Genomic DNA, 12,715 nt, shown 5'->3' with positions numbered 1-12,715 from the left:
ATACACGACATTCTGAATATAGTTTCCATTTTCACTCTTTTTTCAAGCTTCACAAGCTACAATTTTAAACTGTTGTAATATCTGTTATAATGATTATGTCTGAAAACAGAATTAATTTGACTATTAAATTTCAGTAACACAGACAGATACAGGGAATAGTAGGCATATATGAACTATTTAGTGGCCGGCTGTGTAGTATGTCTGAAGACTGATTGAGTAGTAAATTGTTAGCTCAACTGGTAATAGACAGTGTTAAAAACAGAAGTAACGAGCCCTTTGACCAATTATTTGGAGTATTGCTTTATAATGTTGTTCTGTGTTTGAGATGAAATAGCTATGCTAATGTGTTATACAGTTTTGATTTTACTGTAAACAGGAAGATGACCTTTGATGGTGAATTAGCTAATTGTCATGTGAGAACAAATTATTGGGAACCAACTTCAGTTTTTTATGCGCAGCTATAAAATGCATTTTCATATTCAAGATTGTTAATTAATGAGTTTATGTTTATGATACTTTTATCACAGTACGCAAATTAACAAAACCTTAAAGCAAATATAATAATAGATTGTGGCTTGGCACTGCGTAACTAAAAATACAGTTCCCATGATGAGTAAAGCTTTGGACACAGTATTTTTTTTTCTCAGGGTAGATATTGGTAGAGTTCATGGTACATTGTTTTGATGTGGAGTCTGGACAATATAAAACCTATAATATACTATCTGGCAGTTCAAGAAAGTGTGCCCCCCCCCCCAACATGAGTATGCCAATCCATGCCCAGACAAGACATCTGAAGAAACTGCCACTATCTTCAATCCCTATATTATCGATTCAATATCTAAGCTACTGAACCCTAACCCAAACTCCTCTACTACTAACATCTCCAACTTTTCTGAACCTACTCCTAATACTATCTCCTCAAATACCTTCACCTCAAACATGTACCTACTAGCTACATCAAAACTCTACTCTCTAAATTAAAACCATACTCAGCATCAACTGACAATATTCCTTCCACTTTTCTTCTACTAGCAGCTGACTCTCTTGCTCTCCCTGTATCTATCCTAATTAATCACTCTGTCTCTGAATCTGAAGTCCCTTCCATCTGGAAACAATGCTACACTCTACCTATACACAAAGGAGGTAACTCCACTGATATCTCCAACTTTAGACCTATCACTATCCTCTCCCCTTTCTCTAAAGTACTACAAAAATGTGTTCATAAACAAGTTATGCAGTATCCAATACAGGAAAATCTGCTTACATCCACTCAACATGGCTTCACACCCCAAAATAGCAAGACTACAGCTCTATTATCCTTCCTCAACACTGTCTCTTTAGCTATGGCTGACCATAAACTTATTTCTTGCCTATTCTTGGACATCTCAAAAGCTTTCAACACTGTCAAACACTCTCTTCTGCTGCACAAACTGCATAACCTCAACTTCTCCTCTGATACTGTTGCATTGTTCACCAGAAACCTCAATGATAGATCTCAATCAGTGAGATGGTACTCTGCACTCTCCCCACATCTCCCTGTAAAAATGGGTGTACCTCAAGGGTCTATCCTAGGGCCTTTACTTTTTAATATCTTTAGAAATCAGCTCTATACCTCCTGTCCTCAGCCATCTTTAGAGCAATACACAAATGACTCTGCAGTCTTCACCACAGCTAACTCTCCCTCTAAGATCTTCTCAGCTACTCAGGCATCTTTTAACTTAGTTGAAACATGGCTCTCATAGGTTCATAGGTTCATAGGTTCATACTAGGCTATCTGCCCGAGGGCATTTACAAGCCTAGCCCACCGTTTTGTGGCTTACGCCACCCCTTTAGTATGGGGAACTATACCCATTATTTTGCTGTGCCTCTGTCGAGCAGTGACACTGAGGTAATCCCTGGGGTATATCTGCGATTAATAAATTATATACACGTGCCACATTAGTACAGTACACTGATGACTCCTCTTATCTGCACAGCAATTCCCTCAGTCACTTGCAGGAGTCTATACAGCTTAACCTTCAAAGCCTACAACTTTGGCTTAGACAGTCAAATCTCTTCAAGTCTCCCATGCCAAAATTTAGTTATATTCAAAACACACCGACTGTATAACCTTAAAAACGCACAAAACATTTATGACATACAAAACAAAATCCTACTAAACGCAACAAAATACAGCCCAAACTATTTCACTACCTACACTGCTATATCATTATTAATATTCTGAAAACTCATCTACATAAGCTATAACATACAACAGAATTGCAAAATACAGTTAATATCCCCAATAAAACTCACCAAATTAAACACTGTAAAATTAACTGGTTGGTGTTAAAACACCTTTTAAAAATTTAACCAACTGTGGAATTCCATTTCCACAGACCTTAGACAATAGAGCAAATGTAAAATATTTCTGTACAATCTAAACACATACCCAACTTCCACACGGACATATCACTGAACCTGTATTTCATCTCCATCCATCCCAGCTCCAACCCCTTTCCATCCTAGTTTCTCCCTCTTTGCCTTTAACTTCTTTAACCACTATACTATCTACATTCTTAATCTTGTATTTAACTGTTGCAATGTAGCTATTTGTAATCTTCATTACTTAGGTCTCCAACAACCATCTCATCCTTAACCCCCAAAAAACAAAGCTGTTACTCTTCCTACCTAAAAAGTTCTTTATTACTGAATTACAGATCTTTATTACTGGGTTAGACCCTGGCTGCTGCGGGTTCCTGGCACTAGCATCCTTGACTCTCATTCAACTTGCTTATTCTGTTCTTGGAACTAAGAACCTTCCTACCTACAACCAAGGACTATTTGTAAATATTTCCAACTGCCTTGACCGTAAACTAAGAATAAAGCCTTCCCACTTCAGAACCCTGTTACTTAAGGAAGCAGGAAAGTATTTGATTCCCACACCCGGCAGTAAAGCTTATTTGTTGATTTTATGATTTCTTTGTGTCTTTAAATAAGCTACCCAGCCAGGAAAGCCAGCAGCCATACCCCTGTCTGCCCTTTTACAAACACTCCTTCTCCTCTCTGTGTCCACCCTTCACAAAGCTTACCTTTTTTCTTCTTAAAAGTAGCTACATAAAGGAGCTGCCTCCTTTACTTCACCATCCTCTAAATCCTGGACCTGCAATCTCCTACAGTTAACTACTGCTGTAGTTTATTTTTTTACCCACTACGTGGCAAACTTTTCTTGGCTTGTGTTTTACCTGTTCTTTTCTACTAGGTTACAGATAACTCTAACTCACCTCGGCTGTTTAAAGGACTGCTCCCAGCACTACCCAACTCGTTCCACTTAACTTCTCAGCAATAGCACCTAGTTAACCTAATACTCTTACCTCTACATCTACCCACATCTAAACTCACCTCAGTATTCGCCAACTCACAGATTGTTTTCTGGAGCTTTCTTCCTTCACTTGTGTCGTACACTGCTGCTCCTTCTCCTACTTACCTCCCTTTCTTCCCCTTACTCTCATCTCCAGCTTTTGCAAACCTTACACCCTGTAACTCTACACCTTCCTTGATTTCTCCCCTCTCCTTTCTATCTTACTGCAAAAGTCAACCCACTATTACCTGCTCACCTATCAGATAGCACTAGCACCTCCCCCAGGTCTTACGTACCTGCATCTTCATACTCCTCCACTTTTCCACCTCACATCCTTTCCAATTCCAGAGATGCATGCTGCCCCTTGAGGCGCCATCTTTATTACTGGGTTAGCCCCTGACTGCTGCGGATTCCTGGCTTTAGCATCCTTGACTCTGTATGTAATTGATGTTACTTTTTATATTCATGCAGATGCATGTTATTTAATAACTGTTATTGCAAAACCAGTGTTGTTGCTTTTGAACCATCCAGGTACCAATGCTTAGCTGTACTAGCTTGATTTTAGCTCGTTTAATAACCTTAATTGCAAAACTGGTGTGTTAACATTGAGCAGCCCAGGTTCCAGTGCTTAGCTGTACTAGCTTGACTTTGTACTAAAACCTGTACTAGCTTGATTTTTGTACTAAAAATATGGCAATTTGTATTATGTGCAACCCACATTGAGTAAGTCTTTTTACTACCTCCTCTACCTTCTAGGAGCTCCGCGGCCACTGCTGTGTCGCTGCAATACTTCTGCAGGTTCGCGGCATTTTTTTGATTAGCGTTATCACCCTAAAAGTAGTTTGCTATGCTGAACTCCTCTTCCTATTTAAATTACGCATGTCACGGGCCTCAGCTGTTGAAAGTGCGCATTGATTGTTAGTACGCCAACTACTTGTACATCGCTAGAACTCCAAACTACATAACGCTAAGCTGATATAGCTCATTAGTACTTTTAACACTAGTTTTTTCTTCGTTTCAAGCAACCTCAGGCATTTATGCGGAAAATACTTTAGTGGGGCTTTCACTAGCTCGATCAGTTTTTACAACCCAGCTTGCATTCATGCTGGATCCGAAGCCTTGCTTATGAGTGCTTGTAAGGCTTATCATACACTCGCTAATCTGTTAGAATGCATTTCTGCTGTATTGCGGTTGTCTTTTTTCGTCATTACTAGTTGATTGAGGGATTACATACTGTAATCGGCTTTGTTAGCGAGCGAATGTAGTTAAACCTCCCTATCTGAACTGATAAAACTCTCCATGGGTTAATCGCTTGTTTATTCTCTATTATAGCCCAAGGGAATTCTCTTGCCTAATAGTGTGCATATGCGGTTAAACCTCACTTGCTGAGCTGATATGATTCTCAGTCAACCGCTTGTTTAATCATTATTTAGTCTGAGGGAATTGATGCTGTAATTTGGCTTTTTCACATATTGGTATTCTCACTTGCTAACATATTAACTCTCTTACGGCTTTACGCCAGCCTAATTACTCTACCCAACCTAACATTCATATAATGAGCCTATAAAGCTGGTGTAGTGCCTACACAAATTCTTCCACGTGGGCAGCATCACAAGTAGCCATCTCTTGTCAACTGGTACATACCTGTGTGTTTAAATGCCTGCGCAAACATTATTTCTGGAGCTCAATATATTGTGTTATGCCTTCTAGACCTGGTATATTATATTGTTTCCTACACAGTTTCAGCTCAGTTTGTGGTGCTATGCCTTACTTGACCTGTTATATTACATTGTTTCCTATATTTGTTTCTTGTGCCAATGCTTACCATTGATATGTGTCTCTATATTTCTGAGTAAATGATTTATGTGCTTTGCTTAGTACTGTATATCATATAGTTCCTGTACCCTAATTTCTACTATTTTTTTTCTTTTTTCTAACCTACCCAGCTCTTCAACTTGCTTATCCTGCTCTTGGAACTAAGAACCTTCCTTCCTACAACCAAGGACTCTATAAATATTTCCAACTGCCTCCACTGCAAACTAAGAATAATGTCTTCCCACCTCAGAATCCTGTTACCTAAGGAAGCAGGAAAGTACCTGATTCCCACACCTGGCAGTAAAGCTTATTTGTTGCTTTTATGATTTCTTTGTGCCTTTAAATATACTACCCAGGCAGGAAAGCCAGTAGCCATAGCCCTGTCTGCCCTTTTGCAAACACTCCTTCTCTCCTTTGAAGCAACCCTTCCCAAAGCTTACTTTTTCTCTACTTAAAAGTAGCTACGTAAAGGAGCTGCCTCCTTTACCCCCCTCCTCTAAATCTTGTACCTGCAATCTCCTACAGTTAACTACTGCTGTAGTTCATTTTTTTACCCACTACGTGGAACACTTTTCTTGGCTTACGTTTTACCTGTTCTTTTCTTCTAGGTTACAGATAACTCTATTTCACCTCAGCTCTCTAATGGACTGCTCCCAGCACTGTCCAACCCCTTCCTCTTACCTTCTCAGCAATAGCACTTAGTTAATCCTCTACTCTTACCTCTATATTTATCCACATCTAAAACTCACCTCAGTATTCACCATCTCACAGATAGTTTTCTGGAGCTTTCTTCCTTCACTTGTGTCTACCCGCTCCATTCGCCCTGCGTGCTCACTCTGCTCCCCTACCCTACCCCCAATTCTCACCCACTCCCTGTAGCTCTAAACTTATACTCACCTAGCCACTCCTACTTCCTCCCTCCACCCTTTTCACCACCCACTTCCTACTCCCTCCCATACATACCATCTGTTACCCCACCCTTCCCTTCCATTTTAATAAGGCAATACCTACTCCTATACCTTTCTCAACACCATATGTCCTCTTTAGCAAAGCCTCAACATGGATACAAAACGCACATCCTTCTCATTTCAACTATTACTTCTTCTGACCCTTATTTACATCCAATACCTTACCCAGCCCAACACCATCACCCACACACCATTCCTTCATACAACCAACTCACTCCCCACAACACACTTATACTCATTTAGCTCAATATCCCCTCATCTTTATCCCATTAATAACCTTCTATTCTTCCGCTACAAACTAATCACTCCTTATAAAATCCCTACCTCCCCTCTAACCTCCAAAACCCTCACAAATCACAACCTAGAAACAAAGCAATCCAAACACCTCTTCAGCGTAATCCAACATCTAACAACCATACTTATATCTGGAGATATACACCCCAACCCCTGCCCAAACACCCCTTGCTCTACATCCAAATCCATCCTACTAGCTTCTCTAAATGCCCAAAACATAGCTAACAAAATTCCCAACCTGCATGCCTGGCTTCTCCACAACAAACCTGACATTGTAGCTATCTCAGAAACCTGGTTAAAGCCTCATATAAAGGATTCTTAAATAGTACCACCTAATTACTCCATCATCAGAAAAGACAGGGCACACAAAAAGGGTGGCGGAGTAGCTCTACTCGACTCATCCTCCCTATAATAAACCCATTCCCCACTTCGCCAGTGCAGAATTAATATTAGCTCTATTTCAATTAAATAAATGCAAACACATATGCATAGCCTCCCTTTACATTCCCCCTGGAGACAATATCTCCGTACTTGAGGATATCCTCTCCTGGCTTTCTAGCAATATCAGTAATGAAGCTATCATCCTGGGAAACACAAACAATAACTGGTCCTACATTCAGTCCCCTACACACCCCCTAAATAGCAACCTATATAATTACTCTCAGCTCATCAACTCCATTACCAGGCCCTTTAAAGACCTCCCCAGTGGTAGCACCCTTGACTGGATCTTAGTCTCTTACCCCCACTACTACCCTGATAGTGGGACTCTTCCTGATTCCCTCAGCGACCACCTTCCCATCTTTACAAGGCGTCTTCCTTCTCCCTTACCAGTAACTCATAATTACACCACCACTCACTGCCTAAAAAACTTGAACCCCAGAGCTTTCTCTGACTCCCTATAATCACTTAACTGGAACCCTCTAAAAACTCTACCCCTGGAAAATGCTGTTGCACACTTCAATGCCACTTTTCTAAAAATGCTAGATAGTTATGTCCCCATAATAACCAGAAAAATAAGAAAAAAAACTGCCCTCTGGCTAACCAAAAACACACTAATTGCCATGCACCTTAGGGAGAAAGCCTGGGCACATTACCAAAAAAAAACAAAACTCCCACCACTCTTATTGAGTTCAAAACACTCCGCAACAGAGTTAAAAAGCTTATCCGAGCCGACCAACAGAATTACTTCTCCTTACGTCAAAACAACCATAAAACCAATCCACAAAAATTCTGGAAAGGTATCACAACCCTCCTAAAACCCAGCACAACTGAAAACCCAAGCCCTGACCCAAATTCACTAGGTATAGATCTGGCCACCCAATTCAACTCTTTCTTCATAGACTCTATTTCCAAATTAACCTCATCCTTCTCTAACAACACTGCACCCCTCCATCTCTTGCCACCCCCTTCACATCCACTCTCCCATACCCTAACTTCTCAACCCCCATCATTCTCTATAAAACCCACTCCTACTTCTACCATAAAAAAAATTACCGCAAAAGCTAAAACCATGCACCAATGCCCCTGATAACATTCCCTCAGCCTTCCTTAGCATGGCTGCCGAAACCATTGCCTTCCCCATCAGCATCCTAATCAATCACTCTATCCAAGACTGTTTTGTACCCAAACTCTGGAAGAAGGCTTTCCTTATTCCCCTGCACAAAGGAGGCAATAATAACAATATTTCTAACTTCCGTCCCATTGCCATCCTCTCTCCTGTCTCAAAACTCCTAGAAAATTGTATCCATCTTCAACTCCTTCCCTATCTCTTACATAACAATTTATTAACTCCCACCGAACATGGATTCAGACCCAGTCACAGCACTATGACTGCCTCCTATCCTTCCTAGAAACTGTGAATAAAGCCTCTCTAAGGCCTTCGATACTATCTCTCACAACCTTCTCCTTATTAAGCTATCTAACCTAAACCTATGCCTTTCCTCTCTCAGTTGGTTCACCAGCTACCTCTCTAACAGGCAACAAGCTGTCAAGTGGAAAAAACCCATCTCCTCTTTCCTTATCACCCCCATTGGTGTCCCCCAGGGTTCCATATTGGGCCCCATCCTCTTCAATATATTCAGAAACGATTTCTTCCACTCAATCCCCTATGCTAACCTTATTCAATATGCAGACGGTTCAGTGATAATCTGTGCCACCACATCCATCCCCACTCTCTTAAAGTTGACTCAAGATGCCTTCTCTACCACAGAACAGTGGATGAAAGACAATCATCTAGCACTCAATGCATCAGAAAACAAACTCATGGTATTTACACCCTCTAAAACCAACACCATTTATAGAAACCTATTCCTCATCACCAGCCAGAATAACACACCTCTTGAACTGGTATCTGAAACCAAACTATTAGGGGTCCACATTGATGACCAGCTTAAATTCAGTTCCCATCTACAACTAAACATAAAAAAACAGCAAAAACTTGGCATGCTCTACCGACATAACCGATACCTCACTACATCTACTAGGCTCACTCTCTCTACTGCATTTCTCATCCCTTCCCTCCTTTATGGTACCTCACTCCTAACAAACCTACAATCATCTCTCAAGACAAAACTGTCCTCTTGTTATAATAAAATTGCCAAATTTGCCACTAGCCACAAATCATCAACCCATCACTGTGCATCTCTCTACAAACTAAACTGGCTAGAGCTTCCCAACTATCTCTCCTATACTCAGCTTACTTATGCACACAAACTCATTTTCACCCCTCCCTCTGTCCCTCCCTTTCCTCTACCTTTAAAAGGCTCCACCCAGAAAGACTCCTAAGATCTAACAACTAAAACCTAATAGAACTATACAAACCCCTTTGGCCCCCCAGGACAAAACCTCCTGTCCTTTTCCCTGGCACACTTATGGAACTCCCTCCCTCCATCCGTACTACTGCCAACCTCCCTTCCTTTAAAAAAATCACTTCACTCACATCTAACATTAAAGTGGGAATGCTCCTGCTCCCTCCCCACATAGCCTATTCTCCACATCCTATAGGCAACTATCTCTTATATCCCAGACTCTAACTTCATATTTGCATCTAGCAAATACTAAGCCAATCATAAATAACTTCTTAAACTCTCAAATTGTACTATTCCATTTCAAGAAACTGTATATTTACTAATGCAATGTTTTGTCTTCTACTAAATGTAACCCAAATATTTAATTGTAACTGCTGTAAACTTTGTTTGGTCTTGTAACCAAAATTTTAATTTGTAAACTGCTGTAATCTTTGTTTATGTATTGGAGCTTTTCTCCCCAGGACTCCATTGAAAAAGGGTTCTCATTGGCCCAATGTTCTATCCTGGTTAACCAACTGCAAATAAATAAAATAAATATAATAAATAAGTTCAACAATATTAAACCCTCCTTCTCCATACAGTCCCTTAATAACACTCCCATTCAGGTAGAATCCAGTACTAAGCTCTTAGGCGTAACCATTGACAATCAGCTTAAATCTGACTTGCATGTTAATAACTGCATCAAATAGACTCATTCAGAACTAGGGCTCCTTTACTATAACAAGAAATTCCTTACCTCTGAAGCCAATATTACTCTCTCTCTCTTATCTACCTTCTACCCAGTCTAATGTACAATTCTCAAATTCTCACAAATTTTAACTCGGCACTCCTGACCAAACTCGAATCTACCTACAACAAGGTAGCTAGATTTGCTGCCCAACAAACCTACAAATCCCATCACTGTCTCTCTCTAAAATGCCTAAACTGGCTGGAATTACCCCACCAGCTTCTTCTCTCTCAGCTCCAGATCATCCACTCTATCCTATACCAGCCTTCCTACTGCCCAGCACTATACCCTCTCATTTCCCATTATTCTCCCTCCAGACCTCTCCGAAGCTCTAACTAAGACCTACTACAAATCTACAAACCCAAGTCTAAATTTGGACGCAACATGTACAGCTGTCACCCCACTATTGCCTGGAATAGGCTCCCACTAGAAATCAGGACCCTTACACATCCTAAACAATTTAAGAGAGCCACCAAAGAGCACTTTAAATGTCACTGGTCCTGCCACTGCACTCTCCCTCCTTAACATCCCCTACTTCTCATACCTTAATCTACTTTCTGCCCTTAACTCACTCATCTCACTAGCTCTCTCTAATCTTTATTGACTACTCTTTTTACTGGCTTCTAAAATCTATTAAGCAAATTGCCTCAGAGAAACATTCTGTTGTAATTGTCTTGCCTTCATGCAACTACATTATGATCAAACTGGGTTTTTGTAACCACTTACCCCAAAAAATATACAAATCTTAATCTTAACGACATATTTCTTTTTATACATCTTGAAATAGTTATGCTATACTACTGATTATTGACACTGTATAATGTTGTTTTTATACTTAATGCCTTGCTGTTTAATGCTAATTTATAATGAAAATTGTATAATATGTTGGAGCTTTTCTCCCCGGGCCTCCGCTGAAAAAGGGCTCTTCAGCTCAGTTAAACAATCCCGTTCAACAAATCCAAAATAAATAAAATTAATAAATAAAATATTAATTGTTGTACAAGAAGCTGCAGGACTGGATCATGCATTTATTATGCAAACACATAAATTATTGTAAAAAAATATTGTATACAAGCAATCCAGTGGCATAACCTACATCTTCTATATCTTAGAAACATTCAGGGTGTACCCAGAGATCCTCTCAGAAAGTGTCAGCATAGACCAAAGGTTTTAACTAACTTATCAAGATCTGTAAGACACAATGTGACAGTCATATATATTCTAATTCATAAGATAATAGAAGAGTGGCCCATAATTATCCCAGCATAGGGTTCTATACAGAAACTAACTAAATAAATAAACACATTAATATAAAGGAGTGTCTCTGCTTGATCTTAGTTTTAATCACAAAAAAATAAACTAAACCACCCAATACTTTTTATATGGTGAAGGTGAACCTCATATGCATTCTATTAAACCACTAAAAATATTGGTGAAAATCAAAGTATTTACTTCACAACAAAATTAAAAGCTCTGCTACATGTTCATGATATTCAGACTGAAAATTAATGGTAGCATACCTCTGGGCTACCACCAGCTGCTTCATAACCAAGATCATCTGACCACCTGGACCACTGTTCACCCTTTAGTATATCCAGTCTGATCCTCCCTCAACAACTGTATCATTATGTAACCTAACTACTTAGCTAAAAAACAATGACGATCTTACAGTCTGCAATGGCTGTTGGAGATTGTCTAGATGATTTTGCCTGATGGGGATATTTTCCACTTTTACAAAGAGGGATTAGCAATGAATTTCTTATATAGACAGAGAAACACTACTTAACACAAGGTCTCTAAATACAGGCAAACCTCAATGAACTTGCCAGTTCCCATACAGGCTCCATAGCATACAGGGATTAACTTCTGACAATGGGCTAGAGGATCCCCTTCAGGCTCCATAGCATACAGGGATCAACTTCTGACAATGGGCTAGAGGATCCCCTTCAGGCTTCATAGCATACAGGGATTGACTTCTGACAATAGGTTAGAGGATCCCATTCAGGCTCCATAGCATACAGGGATTGACTTCTGACAATGGGCTAGAGGATCCCCTTCAGGCTTCATAGCATACAGGGATTGACTTCTGACAATAGGCTAGAGGATCCCATTCAGGCTCCATAGCATACATGGATTAACTTCTGACAATAGGTTAGAGGATCCCATTCAGGCTCCATAGCATACAGGGATCAACTTCTGACAATGGGCTAGAGGATCCCATCCAGGCTCCATAGCATACAGGGATCATCTTCTGACAATGGGATCCCATTCAGGCTCCATAGCATACAGGGATTAACTTCTGACAATGTGCTAGAGGATCCCATTCAGGCTCCATAGCATACAGGGATCAACTTCTGACATTGGCTAAAGGATCCCATTCAGGCTCCATAGCATACAGGGATTAACTTCTAATGATGGGCTAAAGGATCCCATTCAGGCTGCATAGCATACAGGGATTGACTTCTGACAATAGGTTAGAGGATCCCATTCAGGCTCCATAGCATACAGGGATTAACTTCTGACAATAGGTTAGAGGATCCCATTCAGGCTCCATAGCATACAGGGATTAACTTCTGACAATAGGTTAGAGGATCCCATTCAGGCTCCATAGCATACAGGGATTGACTTCTGACAATGGGCTAGAGGATCCCATACAGGCTCCATAGCATACAGTGATTGACTTCTGACAATGGGCTAGAGGATCCCATTCAGGCTCCATAGCATACAGGGATTAACTTCTGACAATAGGTTAGAGGATCCCATT

Source organism: Protopterus annectens, chromosome 4.part1 (assembly GCF_019279795.1).
Source record: "Protopterus annectens isolate FY-2018-M chromosome 4.part1, PAN1.0, whole genome shotgun sequence".
Taxonomy (NCBI): Eukaryota; Metazoa; Chordata; order Ceratodontiformes; family Protopteridae; genus Protopterus; species Protopterus annectens.
This window is presented reverse-complemented; position numbering follows the sequence as displayed.